The sequence below is a fragment of the Rattus norvegicus genome, chromosome 4 (genome assembly GCF_021556685.1).
Source record: "Rattus norvegicus strain SHRSP/BbbUtx chromosome 4, alternate assembly SHRSP_T2T, whole genome shotgun sequence".
Lineage (NCBI taxonomy): Eukaryota > Metazoa > Chordata > Mammalia > Rodentia > Muridae > Rattus > Rattus norvegicus.
The window spans coordinates 126,759,213-126,775,846 of record NC_141537.1 but is presented as its reverse complement, the minus strand read 5'-3'; the positions used below and the strand labels follow the sequence as shown (position 1 = coordinate 126,775,846).

The following is a 16,634-nucleotide window of genomic DNA, read 5'->3' as shown; positions in this document are numbered from 1 at the left end:
ATTCTTTACAGAGACAGAGAGATGGTCCAGTGCTTAGGATCACACATTGCTCTTGCAGAGGGCCAGAGTGTGGATCCCAACACCCACAGCAGGGGGATCACCACTGTCCATCTCCAGGAAATCCAACACCATCTTCTGATCTCTACAGACACTTATACCTACGCTTGCACAAAGCCACACATGTACGCATAATCAAAAATAAAAATATAAACATTATATAGGCATATTTGTTTGTGGTTCTTGTATTTCTATACAATAATAAATTTTATGTAGTTTTGCTTTTTGCATCTACCTCTAAAAACTCTTTGGCTTGCATTATCTTAATGTTGATGCTAGAAATTAATCAGAGAGAATTAAGTTACATGAGAAGGTGATTCAGATGTTAGATTTAAACACCTTTCGAAGCTGAAGAACAGAAGATCATGGAGGAATTAAAAGTAACCAACAGAATGAACAATGGGAAGGCTGGAGGGGGGTGGATGGCCCAGTCAGCTGAGAGCCTGCTATGCAAACTTTCAGATCTGAATTCAATCCCCAGAACCTACTTAAATAAGCCAGGTAGGGCAGTGCCTCTCTATAACCCCTTTCCTGGGGAGATGGCAGAGACACTGGAGTCTTCTGACAGCCAGATCAGCCAAACTGGTGAGCTCAAGGCTCAGCAATCAAAAACCAAGATGGAGAATGAATGATGCATGTAATTGACATGGACCTGCCCCCCCCCCATTCCCATGCACATGTAAACACACATGCAGGAACACATACACACACATTGAAAAAAATGAATGAATGGTTCCAGAGTATGTATTTTCTGAGCTGTATAATACAGGGGTTGCACGTAGCAGTTAATATTTAAAATTAAAATTAAGTAAAATGTAATCCAATCTGCCTCCTACTGGTCAGTCCCATTCAATAGCTACACGTGGGCCTGGCTTCTCGATTGGACAGTGTGGATTTACACATGTCCTCATAGAACATTCTAGTGGAAACACCTGGGGAATGAAAGTCTCTCCTTTGGCCACAGCTACCACTGAGGTTTCTGAATGTCACCGCTAGTCATTCCCACCTCATTTTCGGTCCTCCTTTTAAGTCATCTGGTGAAAGGACAGGAGTATCTACAGCTAGAGGCTCTCAGAGGACAGATATGATGTTTTATACCTAATTCAGGGCCTGGAGTAAAACTGACTCTTACTAAACGTTTATGGACTTAGTGATTTGTTAAAGGAGGAACAAATCTGCCAGAACTATGCCGATCTTTCCAGACAAACAGCAGTCTTCTTAAAGGACAGCAAACAATACACTGAGGTTGACGTGAGAATGGTTGGACAGAGGAAACGGGCCCTTCTCAATCTGCAACACAGCCTCTTCAGTTAGGCTTCTGGATGCCATTTTGTCCGGATACCCGTCAAGCCTGCAAGGCTTCCTGTAACAGATGATGCCATGTGTGGTCTGCAGGCTTGCCCGCCAAGAAAGCGCACAAGGCTACGGAAAGAGTACTGCTCACGCACCGGCTTAAATCTTGTCTCTGCCCCTCCCGTCTTCTCAAATCCACCCATCTTCTACAAACAGAGGAGCTGCTCAGGCCAGCTGATTGTTTAACCATTGTTTCCCTTTAAGCCGAGGAGCAGGGTACAAGAAGCAAATTCGAAGATGGCCCCTTCGGCTTTGCCTTCCGGCGTTACTTCCAAGGATCTGTGGTATATCAGACTGTGTAGGTGAAATTAAGGTCACTGATTTGTAGACTTCACGGCAGACTATCTGGAGGCCCAGCTCAGTCACAGGCACTGGAGGTGGTGCGGGACGAGGAAATACGTGAGACTACAGTGTGAGGTAGAGGCCGCACGCTGGTGGGCCCACCTACATGGCTGAAGCAGGAGGATGCTACAATTGAGACCAATCTCAAACCGGAGAGTGAGACAGACCCCTGCAACACCACAAAAATACAAAGCGGTTCAGTGCAAAGGGACGGACACTCCATCGCTGGCTTTGAAATGACATTGCAGGGACTCCCATGGGACGCGCATAAGCAGCAATCTTTTCTAGGGACAAATAGATGAAGACAAGATGGCTTGGTGAGGAAAGGCATCAAAAACATATCGGAAAAAAATCCACCAAGTACAAGGAAGCTCCATTCCAGACTTGCAAGAACGGAAATTTGTCAGCAACCAGAGTGGACTCAAAGCAGACTTGTCCAGAATGCCCAGGCAGGCTGAAACCTTGTTTCAGTCACTAAAGCCCTAAGTAGAGAAGCTTACTGAGGCTGCCCAGACTTTTGACTTCTAGAACTCTAAGGTATTGGATGGTACTCTAAAAGTCTGTTTCTGGGCTGGGGAGATGACTCCTGAGTAAAAATGTTTGTTGTGCAAGTATGGAGTATTGTCCAGAATACTCCAGAATTTTAAGGTACTTTGGTATACAAGTTGTGTGTGTTGTGTTGTGTGTGTGTGTTGAGGGGTGTGTGTGTGTGCATGTTGTGGGGTGTGTGTGTGAGTGTATGTGTGTTGTGGGGTATGTTTTTGTGTATTATGGGGTGTGTATATGAGTGTGTGTGTTGTGGTGTGTATGTTGTGTTGTTTGTGTGTGTGTTGTGCTGTGTGTGTGTGAGTCTGTGTGTGTGGTATAGTGTGTGTGTTTTTGTGTGTGTGTTGTGGTGTATGTGTGTGTATTATGGGTGTGTGTGTTGTGGTGTGTATGTTGTGTTGTTTGTGTGTGTGGTGTAGTGTGTGTGTTTTTGTGTGTGTGTGGTGTGGTGTGTGTGTGTTTGTGTATATGTGTGTGTGTGTTGAGGTGTGTCCTTCTGTGAATGTCATGCAGAGGCCAGAGGGGCAGCACATCCAGTGTCTTCCCTGTTGCTCTCTGCTTGTAACAAGATCCCTAAAATCAATGGAAGCTCATCTTTGTGCTAGGCTGGCAAGTCGGGGCACACTGCCAGAGTAACAGGCGCGCACATCCAATTTTAGCTTATGTGGATGCTGGGGTTTCCAACCCAGGCACTGCTCCATGCTCTTATCCACAACACAGCATTTCGTTTTTGATGTTTTATCTAGGTGTGCTGGAACCATTTGTATAAGCAACGTCTCTGGGAATCGCTTTGAAAACTCCGCTCATGAAAAGAAGCGCTATGAGCAACATGTGTCATGGAAGCAATTGAAGCTTTGCCGTCTGAATCAGAGTTTAATGGGGGGTTTGCCGGGTGGATAAAGTAACTGTTGGAAAAGCTCAAGATCAGATTTAGAGCTGAAAGGGCTTGACTCTGCCTTACTGATGTCTAATGGCTGCTGAACAGAAGACAAGGGATCTGTGCCTTGCTTACAGACTTGGAAGTAAATTGGCCCCATTAAAAAGAGTTTGGAGAATCATATTGATGATGATAATGCTAATGCGACGACAACAGCATCCCACTCTGACCTTGACTGGGCTTTGGTTCTGGGCCAGCTTCCTTGGAGCCCAGCTACTTAGCTCACACTGGCTTTCACTGCTGATTATCATAAACCTCTGGGACAAAGGGCAGTCTCCTACCTCCGAAGTAAGCAAGCAAATAAACATGACAGTCAAGACCTTCTGTGGATGCCCTCCCATGTGAGGCCTTGGCCACTCTGAACTAAGACTGCAGACAGGTTTAAGGGCTTTTGCCATTTACTGGAAATCTATGTAACAGGAAGACTTACTGAGGCCAGTGATTCTAAAACAATAAATATAAAAGACATGGACTCAAATCCAAAGCCACACAAAACTGCCAGGCAAGCTGTAGAAATAAAAATCTTAACGCTGAAAGAGAAACCAGATTACAAACCTGTGGGTTCCTGTCAGCCCGTCCCTGCTTTTCATAAACACTTCAGCCAAACTACAGTTTTAGCTCATTTTCAAGCAAAGCTCTTCCCCCTAGTTATCTGGAAATAAACACAAAATTTACCTCTTATCAAGGTAAGCAGAAAAATGGGGGTGGGGAGTCTTTCACCGCCTAAGAACAATCCTGGGGTCAGAAGATTGGGCATGACTCCCAGGGCCATCAGCACAGGAACCGGAAATGGGATGAGACGGTGAATTTCTCGGACGTAAGGACGAGCGCAACACTCATCTTTCATTATCTCTTCTCTCATTCCTGGTTTTCCTCCTTCTCTCCCCTTTGTAAGGTTCTATTTGGAGTTACACTTTTAAACAGATAGCTGCTTAGTCCACAAATGCCATTATCCTTAGTGGGGCTAAAAAAGAGCACAGCACACACCCCCACTGTGGCCCTTGCCAACAAACTGCATGTGTTTGGAGCTGATCTCAGCCTTAACCTCCCTCTAGGACCCATCAGAATAATGGATAGTGTAACTTCTCCCTGATAATGCGTGTATGGAGTTGGGATTTTTTTCTTCTCTGATTAATAGGTACTCAGACCTTGCAATCCTTTCGGTGTTTTCTTTAGATTAGAAGTAAGCTCGGTTTAGAGTCCAAAGGGCAGAAAAAAGTGCTTTTCAAATCCCGGCAGAAGGGATTGCTGTCATTTCCTTTCTGTTTTGCTTTTCACCTAGTGGTACAACTAGCCGTTGGGAGCCTGGAGGAGGGCCACATTGGACAGACCGAGTTATTGCCACTTCAGGACTTCTCAGCACCCCGCCTCTCTAGGGTAAAGGAATAAGTTTCCATCTCTCAGGGCTTGTGGGAGTCGACTATCATAAAAGATGGAAAGGCCATTTGCAATGTGTGTGTGTGTGTGTGTGTGTGTGTGTGTGTGTGTGTGTGTGTGTGTATACAGATGTGTGCACATGAGCATACCTACATGTGAAAGCTAAAGATCAGATTCAGATAGTGTTCCTCGGGTACTATCCACTTGTGTTTTGAGATGCCCTCTCTCGTTGGCCAATGACTCACATGGTAGGGGATATTGAAAATCCAGTGAACTCTGGGAACTCTTGTGTCTACCGCTCCACCACTGCAATGGCCAGTGAGAGCTGCTCTGCTAGACATTACACAGCTTCCTGAGCTCACACTGGGGTCTTTATGCTAATAAAGCAAACATTTTACCAATTAAGCTATCTTCCTAATCCCATTAGAAATTATCTTGCCAGAAGGCGATCTAATGTTGCCAGAACGTTTCTTAAATTCTCCAGAGATTCTGATCAGGCCTCAAAAAGATCTTTGACATTGGATAACTGGTTAACTATCCAAGAAAGGATGAGGCCTTATCAGATACTAATGCCCATGTGACCAGGGACATCGGTGTTCCCAGAGTAGAATTCTTAGTTACATTGATTTAAAAAAAAAATTTAAGAACAGATTTGAAAGGAAGCTGGAGGGAATTTTATTCTAATTCAAAAGAAAAATCTCTAAGCAGGCAAACTATAAATCTAGGCAGCTGCTCAGAGGGATGAGATTGACCGGAGGACAAGAAAAAGCCATGCCGTTTACATTAGGTCTGTGGTTAGCCATGCGGTGGACAAGCAGATGACTGGTAATAAAGCTGGGGGTGGGAAGGTAGAGAAAATGCCAGAAAAATCATACTTACACTCTGGCCAGCACCCAAAAGACAGAAGAGGAGGGTGGTTAGGACGCAGGGTTAGAAAGGAGCAATCTCATGGTTATTGTACTGACTGCACTGTGGGGTGGGGATTCTGAGAAAGAAAGTACATTATCTCATAAAACAGGTAATTGTTCCTCCTATCTCTTAAGCATGACTTAAGGTGGATTTGCCTTGTTGAGGGGTGGTGCCTTAGCTAACTGATTATCCACCTTAACTGGATTCTTAGGTCTCCACCCAGGCCAGAGATACCATTGTCTTGACCAAAATGAAATATGATAGTTTTTCCTCAATAGGCCTTTACTGATACTTAATACCAGTACACATAAGGGAAGGACCTCTTCGGGTCGTAGACAGCAAATATAGTGTGAAAAAACAAACCCTGTGTTGAATTGATACTGGCTGTTTACAAACTTACAGAAAGGATCGTCCATTGTGGGCAAAGAAGACATTGGTCAGACGAGCTCCTACTCACGGCAGTGGACATACGTCACATAATAACACAAAAGACTTGGGCAGGAAGTAGGGTCAGGTTTTAGCTTTAAGGCATGTCCTCCTGACCCACTAATGGCCTACTTCCTCTAACTAAATTCTACTTCCTAAAAGTTCACAACCTCCCCCAAATCACTCCATCAGTTGAGGATCAAGTGTTTACACATTGAGCCCGTGGAGGACATCTCACTGGTAAACCATAACAAACTGATCTTGTTACCACATCAAGGCCATGACAGCTCAGAGCCTAGGGACTTCTCAGAAATGCAAATTCCTAGACCCACTTTCTGACCCACTATTTAAAAATGATGAGGTGACTCTCCCAATATGTACATATTAAGTAGTCACCCAGGTAAATGTGATTGATGCACGTTAGAGAGAAACATCCAGGGCCTCGCTTTGCTAATCTGTCCAGGGTGTGGGATGAAATTGGCTGACTCTGGAGGGAAGTGTCAGAGGAAGCAAACTAATGTCCAGGTCTCCATGATGGAAATGGCTTGGTCCCTTGAAAAGCACATGAAGCTAAACAGTCAGTCATCCTGATATGATAGTCCTTCTAGATATGGGTGCTAAGCCCAGTTCAACCAAACAGCTGAACGCTACTTGTATTCACTCTGTGGAATCAGGGACAGGCACTAGGAATTAGTCCAGTGAGGGCCTTTTTGCCCTGTGTGCACTGAAGCTAAGGAGGAAGTAAAAGGCACTAATGTGTTTACTCGAAGAACAATATTTCAAAGCTAGGCAGAGTGCGGAGCAAACATAGCTGTTAGGTTTAATTGCATGAAAATGTGACTGTGTTGGGCATGGTTCTTTTGTTCTTAATGGAATCAGATTGGCTCCATGTTGATTTCACAGATAGACTGAAGCTGAACTTCATGTGGGCCAGAGTTCTTTTTCTTACCATGATGACTGGTCAGGAAACCCAGGCTGGCCAGTGAGAATAGGTGCTTCCCTACTGAAGAGATCACAATGGTCAAAGCTGGAGATCTTCATTGGTCTGAATGAAGCTCCTGGAGATCAGAGATGGCTTACTTCCATGAATGACGCTTACTTTGGACAAGGCTAACACACAGCACCATAAATATCAGGTGCTAGCGTTATCAGCTTCATTCTTAAGCATGTTGTCTCAAGTCTTAGACAGTATGCTATTTACAAGAACATCTGAACAAGGCTAAAGGGAGGAAGGAAGGAAAGAAGGGAGGAGGAAGGAACTTGCTGAAGAGACCAGAGATAAAAGCATACTGAAGAATTTTCCAAACAAAACAAGAAATAAATCAAGAAAGGAACATGGCAGGAATCACTGCGTTCTGGTCTAGTGGTAGAATACTCAACAGTGGAGACCTTAGTGTGTTAAAAGTCACTCTCGCCACTTGGGCCAGAACTCAGAAAGCTGTGACACTTGTGATGTAGAACAGAACTAAGGCAAAGAGTGGGAGTAACGATCCTTTAAGGCACGACAGAGAACTCAAACAGCAAATGGAAGTATAGCACATCTAATAAGTGGATGAAAAGGCCAGCGGTTGGAACATAAAGAGCAAGAAGCTTGGTTCACAGGTAGTCAAATAGCAGCAGGTGTGCCCCGCTGGCTTGAGGAGCTGGTTGTTCTTCAATGGTGACTGGCTCACACGGACATGTTTGGCTATGGTGGGCTTTCTTCTGTGGGCCACAAGAGCTACAAACTGAACTGGAGCGGCATGACTCATTTTAGAGAAAGACAAATACATGCCTTGCTCTCCTTACTGGTCTCTGCCCATGCAAAGGCATTTGGGGGTCACACCATTTCCATCACCTCAGCAGAATCCAGAGGGTTTCCTCAATGACCATGACAACTCTGCACACTGACAGGAGCTTTGGGAAAGGTGAAAGAGGAGCCCATACAATCCTTTGCATGGAAAGGAAGCCCCCAAAAAGAGCCCCAAGCTAAAACTCTGACACTCCTCATCTTCCCTCTGGTACTCAGTCACCTGCTGCAGCTGGTTTCAGTGCTGTCACCTGCCAAGAACCGAGAGTTTTGCTTCCTGTGTTGACCATTCCTCTCAGTTGGAAGACGCTTCCAGTGTTCTTTACACACATGCATTTCTGACACTAAAATAGGAATTAAAATACACATTTAATGTAAGATTTCTTTTCTCTTTACCCTCCAAGATTATACTAATTTAAAGGTGTGTCTTATAATTCATGTGTTCAGGAACTATCACAGACATGATACTCTTGATAACTATCTCCTTCCATTGATCTCTCTCTCTCTCTCTCTCTCTCTCTCTCTCTCTCTCTCTCTCTCTGTCCCTGTCTTTGTCTCTAAACCGCCCCCCACCGTGTGTGTGTGTGTGTGTGTGTGTGTGTGTGTGTGTGTGTGTGTGTCTGCATGGATAGCACATATGTGTGTATTCGTGACACATGTACACTGCTGTGTGCCAGTAAGTATACATGGGTCTGCCATGTGAAGGCCAGAAGTAGATGTTTATTGTCTCCTCAATTGCTCTCCACTTAAGACAGGGTCTCTCCCTGAGGCTTGAACTTACTGATGCTGATAATTTGGCTGGCCAGTGTACACCAGATACCCTCCTGTCTCCTCCCACAGTGCTGGGATTACAGGTGTTCACCACCCCAACCAGATTTCTACATGCTGGGGATCTAAACTTAGCCCTTCATGTTTTTGTGAAAAGCACTTCAGTGTCAGAGCCATGACCCCAAGCCCACCCCAACTCCTCTTAGGTTAATAAAACATCATATTTTGCATTATTTTTCTCTCTGGCATACAATTGCCTGTTCAAGTCTTTTCCCGTGTGCAGTAAACTCCCCTAGGTCAGTGGGTACTTTCCTGTCTCCTCCTCAACTACCACTAAAAAGGCCCATGCACATGCTAGGTGTGAAACACTTCTTGAATCAATGGAAAACTAATAGGCTGTTATATAAGTGATGACCCCTAAGCAGGGTTCAAGAATATCTTTTAAAGCACTTTAAACTATATGGTAAATGACATAGAGTTCTTTTTTCTTCTATAATCTGAGCAGAATCTATAATCTCAATCATTCTAAAGGAGCCACGATTGGACCAAACTCTGTGCTAAAAGCTTTACATGGTACAGCTCATTAAGCTGCAAATAAGCCTCAGTCACTATAGCGTCATCCTCTCCACTTTCTACGATAGACTGATGTGAGAGAGTCTGTGTCCTGAAGTCGCTAGCTCAAAAGTAGCAATGACATAACTGTGTCCCAGCTTGACCCGCAGATTGCCCTCCTATGGCCACAGTGAAAATGGGAAGCATCCCAACTCCAGATTTCAGTAAAGAAATTAAGGACCAGGCTCTTTGAACCTGTGGTCTCTGCATCCCTTTCCACCCCTTCCGTAGTAATAATAGAACCTGGCTGCTGAGTCGGGAACACTATGCAATGAAATGGGCCTCACCCCACCCCCAATTCCTTTGTTATATGAAAGCCCAGCTCAGGAGAGATGCACATATTAATAGAACTATTTGAAGATTTCTCTCTATGTAGGAAATTTTCTCTTACCCCATTTCAACTGGGTGAGGTTTATCTGCTTGTATTCAACTTTGAATGTAAAAAATCATTCTCACTAAATCAGACATCTCTTATTAAAAAAAAAGAAAGAAAGAAGTGGAAAGAATTACAAGACATCATGATAGGATGATGGTACAGATGAGTCAGCTGAGATAAAATGGAGTGGGAGGTATTATCCCATTTAGAAGAGTGTCAAATCATGTTCCCTTGACCTGAATATATTAGGAACTGTGTGTGATTCTACTGCGCCCCCCCCCATAGGAAGAAAGATCCTGTTTTAAGTGGTTACCAGGACAACAGAAACAAAGACTGTACCCTCAGAGTTGGGAGGAAACAGATAGTAGGGGCTGTGTGTGTAAATTCTTCCCAACAACCTATAAGTGAAAGGTTCACATGGTGACCTACAAACATGGCTTGAATGTCTGATGCCTCAGCTCCTTTGTGCTGTGTTTTTTATCTCTTCTTTTCTGATGCTTGAAATTTCCAAGGAGTGGCTGAAGTCACCTTCTTGGGCCATGGTGATTTGGGAAATGAAAATCTGTGCACTGAAAGGAGACACAACAAGTTCACAAGGTCCCTGCAGCTCTAAACTGACCACATCTAGATGTTGTTGTTAATGATGATAATGTGTATCTGTGTGTGTGTGTGTGTGTGTGTGTGCGTTTGTGTGTGTGTGAGAGAGAGAGGGGGGGAAGGAGAGAGAGGGAGGGAGGGAGGGAGAGAGAGAGAGAGAGAGAGAGAGAGAGAGAGAGAGAGAGAGAGACCTTTGCTATGACACAAAGCTGGAGGTCAGAGAATGACTTTTAGAAGTTGCTTCTGTCCTTCCACCATGGGTTCCAGGGATCAACCTCAAATCACCGGGCCTGAGTTGAAAGCACATTCACTTGTTTAGATATCTTGTCATTCCCTAATTTGGCATGAGGGAAAAATAAAGCTATATATTTTTATAAGCCATTGTCAGCAGTTTGATAAATAGTTCAATCAGATATTCTTATAACAGAGGAACATGCCAATAGCATTCAGTGAGCTCTGACAGTACTGCCTAGGCCACAGATATGAATGTCAAATTTATACCAGCCTTACAATGGGATCAAATAGATTCCCTTTAAGATACAGGTCATTCATGCATATGCTATCTGGAAATAATATACAAATAGTGATTATTTCTTGACAGTTAAGGAGTCCTATAATAATTAGAAAAATAGTAAGTAGAACACATACACATAACTCTACCTCCCTCGGCCCCCACACAAAATATAATACAATAGACAGTTCAGCTGCAAAATGTAAGGAAGTTATCCACCTAGGAACTAGAAAAGTAAGGGTAGGAAAGAGGAGGGGTGGGGGATAACTAACACCAAGGATCTTTGAAAAAGCTGTACAGAAACCTATTCTTTTATAAGCTTCATATAAAAGACTTGGAGTTTTGCTACACGTGGGGATTTTGTTCATCCCAGAAGCCATGGTTGTCAAATAAAAATCCCATTGCTAGAAGTAGGAATGTTCCTCTCAAGTTGTTGGTCAGAGGTGTCCTAGAGAACGTGCTCCAAACAATACAGACTATTGACACTGCTTATGATTGCCCACAAGAACTTGATGGTAAGATTCTATTGCTGAAGACACCATACACAGTAGTCTCAACTCATAGAGAAATCAAATTGATCCTGACCCGAAAGTATCTCTCTTTTTCTCTGATGCATAGCTCTCATAGTACCAGAAGGTGCTATGTTTCTGGGAACAGGGGGCATCATCAATATCTTACCCAGATACGAATCCTGTCACTTACAATAATTACTGACATGACAAGATATGTCCATGGTGCAAAGTTATAGGTGACAACCAATGCTTTCTAATTGAATTTGAGGCCTCCTCCACAGGAAGAAACATGTGTCTGATATTACAAATCATGGTTGGGTGCCTACAGGCTGTAGGAGTGAACTTACTACTGCTAAATAAGCATAGTATCAAACTGCCCTCTAAATTAACATCTCTGTACCCATTGATACAGCACAGATATCAGATATCATGAGAGAAGTGTCTTTGTATAATAGACAATGACAACACAAAAAAAATCATAACTGTTCTGTGCTATACTTATATCAACTTGACACACAAACTAGAGGCATCTGAAAGGAGGGAAACTTAATTGAGAAAATGCCTCCATATGATCTGGCTGTAGCACATTTTCTTAATTAGTTATTGATGGAGGAAGGCCTGGTCCATTGTGGGTGGTGCCATACCGAGGCTGGTGGTTCAGGGTTCTATAAGAGAGCAAGCTGAGCAAGCCACGGGGAACAAGGCAGTAAGTAGCACTCCTTTGTTGCCTCTGCATCAGCTCCTGCCTCCAGGCTCCTGGCCTGTTTGAGTTCCTGTCCTGACTTCCTTCAGTGATGAGCAGTGCAAGTGTAAACCAGATAAAGTCTTTCCTCATTAACTTGCCTTTTGATCCTGGTGATTTATCCCAACAATAGCAACCTCAACTCAGACATGGTCGAAGTTCAAATAACCGAGTGTAGAGTGTTAAACCACATGGGATGTCGAGGTCACATCTACTCCCCAAGGCTCACAGACTGGAGAGAATGGAGATTGAAAGATTGTAAGGGTTAGAGGTCAGGAGGACAAGAGTGTCTACTGGACATGACAAAATCACTGCACTCTGAACTCAAGCTGTGGTCACCCACAAAAGATCAATCCAGTTACATTCTAGTGTGGAGTGGAAAGAGGTTCATGATGCCCCAGCCCTAACTGAGGAGCTACGAACAATTGATAGCTTCCCGGGAAGGGAGAGTCCATTTTTTACTTTTTGTTTTTGTTTTTGTTTTTAAAATCTGATTTCTGATACTCAACTCCACTCCAGGGCATTGCCCCATACCCAGAAATACACAGCACAAATGGGAGTCATTGGGTTATTAAATAAAAATAAGTATAAAATGAAGAATTTCATTAAATAATCCAGTGAGAAGTAGGATATGGAAACAAATTTGAGTTGGCCCTGTAAAATCTGCTAGTCCGATTCACTACCTACCCCCATGAAGAGCGAGAGTGGGGAACTTATCTCGTGAGCCTCTATCTCACCTTAACACATCTACTCTATTAAAACGGCTCTCGACCTGGCCACACTGAAAAGGCAGATACTGCTTCAGGTAGCCTGGGAAGACCTCCAAACAGTCTTTTAAAGCCATTCATTGACACTTTAATACTTGTGTATGCCTACAAGGGAGAGGGTAAAAATTCAGTATACATACAAAATAGGTAATGAGCCAACTTCCAATTTTGTCATTTCCACTTCCTTAAGCATTTGTTTCTTTCTTTTTGCAGCCTAGGAAATCTTTCCTCAGTCTTTGGAAATTATGTGGTAAGTTATAGGCAATATTCACCATGTTGTATATAGAAACATCTCATTTATTTCTCTCTCATTGAATTTTAGTAGTCACTCTCTAACCTTCCTTAATCCACCTCTTCTTCCTCCTCACCCCTCTTAAATCTCCTAGTGACATCTCTCTTCTTTGATATCAACTTTCTTTGCTTCTTTGTACGGTTGAGAACACGCAGAATTTGGTGTCACTGCCTATAATAGTCTACAGTTCTGTCACTTTTGCCACCAATAATGGGGCTTCACTCTGTTTTAGTGACTAAATGATAATCCATGGTACATCTACACCAGGTTTTCCGCATTCTTTTGCTGATTGTGTTTATTAGATTTTAGGAGTGTTGCAATAAATACTGGATGCATACATCTCGTTGGTATCCCCGTTTCCTCTCCCCTAAATGTCCACCAAGAAGTGAGAGAGCTGGATTGCTTGTGTCTTCTTTTTTTTTTTTTTTTTGTTCTTTTTTTTTCGGAGCTGGGGACCGAACCCAGGGCCTTGTGCTTCCTAGGCAAGCGCTCAAACCACTGAGCTAAATCCCCAACCCCTATTGTGTCTTCTTTAATGGGTACACGGATGTACATTTTCATCAGCAGGCTTCTTGACTTCCATTTGAGCTCAGCGACGGTGGTATGTTGCCAGTTCACATGCAGGCCATGTTCAAGGACAAAGTATCCACAGAGTGCCAACCAGATCTCTGAATTCCCAACCAGAACACATCTATCCTTGACTTAAAGCTCCCCAATAGCTTCTTGTGAGACCCACCATAACCTGGCCCTGGCCACATAGCTGTCCCAACACTCCTCTTCATACCCTTGTCAACACTGCTGCTTCCACAAGAAGATTTATTTCTTCCTCTAAACCCACTGTGCTCATCCCCTTGCCATTGTTCGAATTTGTTTCTATGATTCTTTCTGGCATGAGTGTAAGTGTCTGAAGCAAAAATATTCTCAACATCTAGAATGGTGCCCTACAAAATAAGAATTCAGTACAAATGAGTAGTAAAATCCAAAAGTTTGGAATCTGAGGAGATAGTTCAGTCAATAAAATACTTGCTATGAAAGCATGCACAAAGACCTGAGTTCAATCCCACCCTCCAGGTGGATCCCTAGAGCTCAATGACCAGACAGTGACTAGGTAATCAGCAAGCCCTACTGAGAGACCTTGTTACACAAAAACAACACATCAAAAAATAAAAATAAAAACAGAGCAGATGGCTCCTGAGACAAAATAACCTCTGGCCTTCACATATGTGCATGCACATGCATGTGTACACACACACACACAAACACACACAGACAACAAAAGTAAAAGGTAGACTACAAAAGTAAAACTAGTAAAAACAACACATTCTTAGGAACACAAATCTGATGAACAAGAGGAACTTAAAGACAGAGTAACAATGCCATTATCTACAACACACACACACACACACACACACACACACACACACACACACACACACCCTACTATCCTGGAGGAACCAACTCTAATGTACAACCATCACCACAGCAAACAGTTTTTGATCTGTACTCTCAGTTTAACAGGAGATGGTGCATCTTCAGCAATGTCAGAGATAGCAAAAACACAAGACAACACATGCACTCAGGCACAGGCTTGGTATTTGGTGTAAAATCCAGCCTTAGGTTTCCTTTGGTGAGACTGATCATTTTGGTAACAAAGAAGCCTGGAGGCAGGGCCTCACCGATTGAGAGTCCCTTTCCTACTGCTGAGCTCCTGAAGAGAGTGCACCTCACCCATTTTATCCTCTTGCCCCTTTACTTATGACGCTATAAACTACAAACATGCATAGTTCAGAAGGCTGGCCAGTTCATGCCATTGGAAACTGGCCTTCATGTGTTTTCTTTCAGCTCACCCCTGATTCCCTCCACAAGGATGGAAATAAAACATTTTGAAGGTCTGAGAACATTCAAAGCAAGCCATCATTTAGAAGTAACTGCTGCTTGTGCTATGCACATAAATAAAAATCCATTCTAAGCTTAAACACATTTACAAGGTCTATGTAAAGACTTTGCCTTTTCTCTATAAATGTCTGAAAAGATTAATGAAGAGAAGGATGACTCATCCATCTAGATTGATTTAATGTATACTTAAGGGTCAGACTGGAAACAATGCTTAGACACATTACCATACAATTTGCCCACAGTCATTAGTCTATTTATTTTTACTTGCTGACAATATTTCTAGAATTAAGTCATTGTTAATCTATGTCTGAAAGGAGAGACAGGACCACCCAACTCCTCATCCAAGAAGACACATCTTCTCTCACTTCCCAATATGAGCATACACATTCCAGTCTTCTGGGTTTGTGACAGGATCAAGTTATCACAATACACTGGAGATGTTACTAAAGGCACCATCTTACTCTCAGACCTCTGCCTCCCACCAGCCTTCTGAACAATACTTCTGAACTTCTTTCTTTCTTCCTTTCTGTAAAAGTGTCCACTTGCACTGAGATAAAACTGTTTTGGGAACTCTTCTGTTGCTTTGATAACACACCATGGCTGAAATCAACTAGTGAAAAGAAGAGTTTATTCTGTCTTATGGTTCTAGATGGAGAGTCCATCGCAGCAGGTGGCCAGAGCAAGAAGCTGAGTGATCATATTCTCAACCACAAGCACAAAGCAAGAAGATCAAGCTGGAAATGCGTCCAGGCTATGAACTCTCCAAGGCCACCCTCCGTGATATTACTTTTTCCAGCAAGACTGAACCATGGGCCACAACAATGGCACTAAACGAGGGCTAAGTGTTCAAGTACCCACATCTATGGGGGATAATTTTTACTCAACTAACCATAGAAACTTATGCCCTCTTCCCAGAAAAGTGACTAAAGAATAATGTCTAACTATTTGTAACTTATTTTTACATGTCTTATGCCCCCTTTATTTTAATTAATATGCATAAGTCTGTAAAAAGTCCAAAATGTATTCATAGATGAGGGAAACTTTTGACTTTCATGTAACTTTAAGAGCTGTAATTAAACATCTATATACAGGTAGTTTGGTGTATCACACCTATACTCCATGATTTGGGGGTTGGTTTTGATCAGTTTTGCTTCTTTAAAGTAAACCCATCACTGTTCATATACCTAATGGCAAAGCAGAGTCAGCCTCAGCCCCCGAAAACATTTGCCCGGGTTGTTGGAATGCATGGTATGTTGTTAATTTTTATTTGACTGTTATTTGGTTATGGTGGCCAATTCTCAATGCCATGTTTATTGATATAACTCCTAGGAGGATTTTTTTTAAAGCTTGTCATACTTCTAGGCTGACCACACAGTTCTAAAATGAGACTACCAACACAGGTCTAAAGAAAGCAAAGTCAATGAACAACAATGCCAAGCAACCAGAGCTTCCAGGGACTAAGCCACTACCCAAAGACTATACATGGACTGACCCTGGACTCCAACCTCATAGGTAGCAATGAATAGCCTAGTAAGAGCATCAGTGGAAGGGGAAGCCCTTGGTCTTGCCAAGACTGAACCCCCAGTGAACATGATTGTTGGGGGGAGGGCGGTAATAGGGGAGGATGGGGAGGGGAACACCCATATAGAAGGGGAGGGGGAGGGGCTGGGGGATGTTGGCCCAGAAACCGGGAAAGGGAATAACAATCTAAATGTAAATAAGAAATACTCAAGTTAATAAAGATGAACAAGAAGAAGAAGAAGAAGAAGAAGAAGAAGAAGAAGAAGAAGAAGAAGAAGAAGAAGAAGAAGAAGAAGAAGAAGAA

The 16,634-nt window shown here is 43.0% G+C and overlaps 2 long non-coding RNA genes across 45 annotated transcripts in view; both read right to left on the bottom strand.

Annotated features, from left to right (window-relative positions):
- The window catches only part of LOC102555978 (uncharacterized), a 310,738-nt gene that overhangs the window by 238,532 nt on the left and 55,572 nt on the right, over window positions 1-16,634 (bottom strand). The gene's annotated exons all lie outside the window — the stretch shown is intronic.
- LOC147994976 (uncharacterized) lies at window positions 227-4,029 on the bottom strand. The gene is made up of 2 exons (XR_015686912.1): window positions 3,911-4,029; window positions 227-2,036 (listed from the first exon to the last, which is right to left on the bottom strand). It is a non-coding gene; the product is annotated as an uncharacterized LOC147994976 (long non-coding RNA).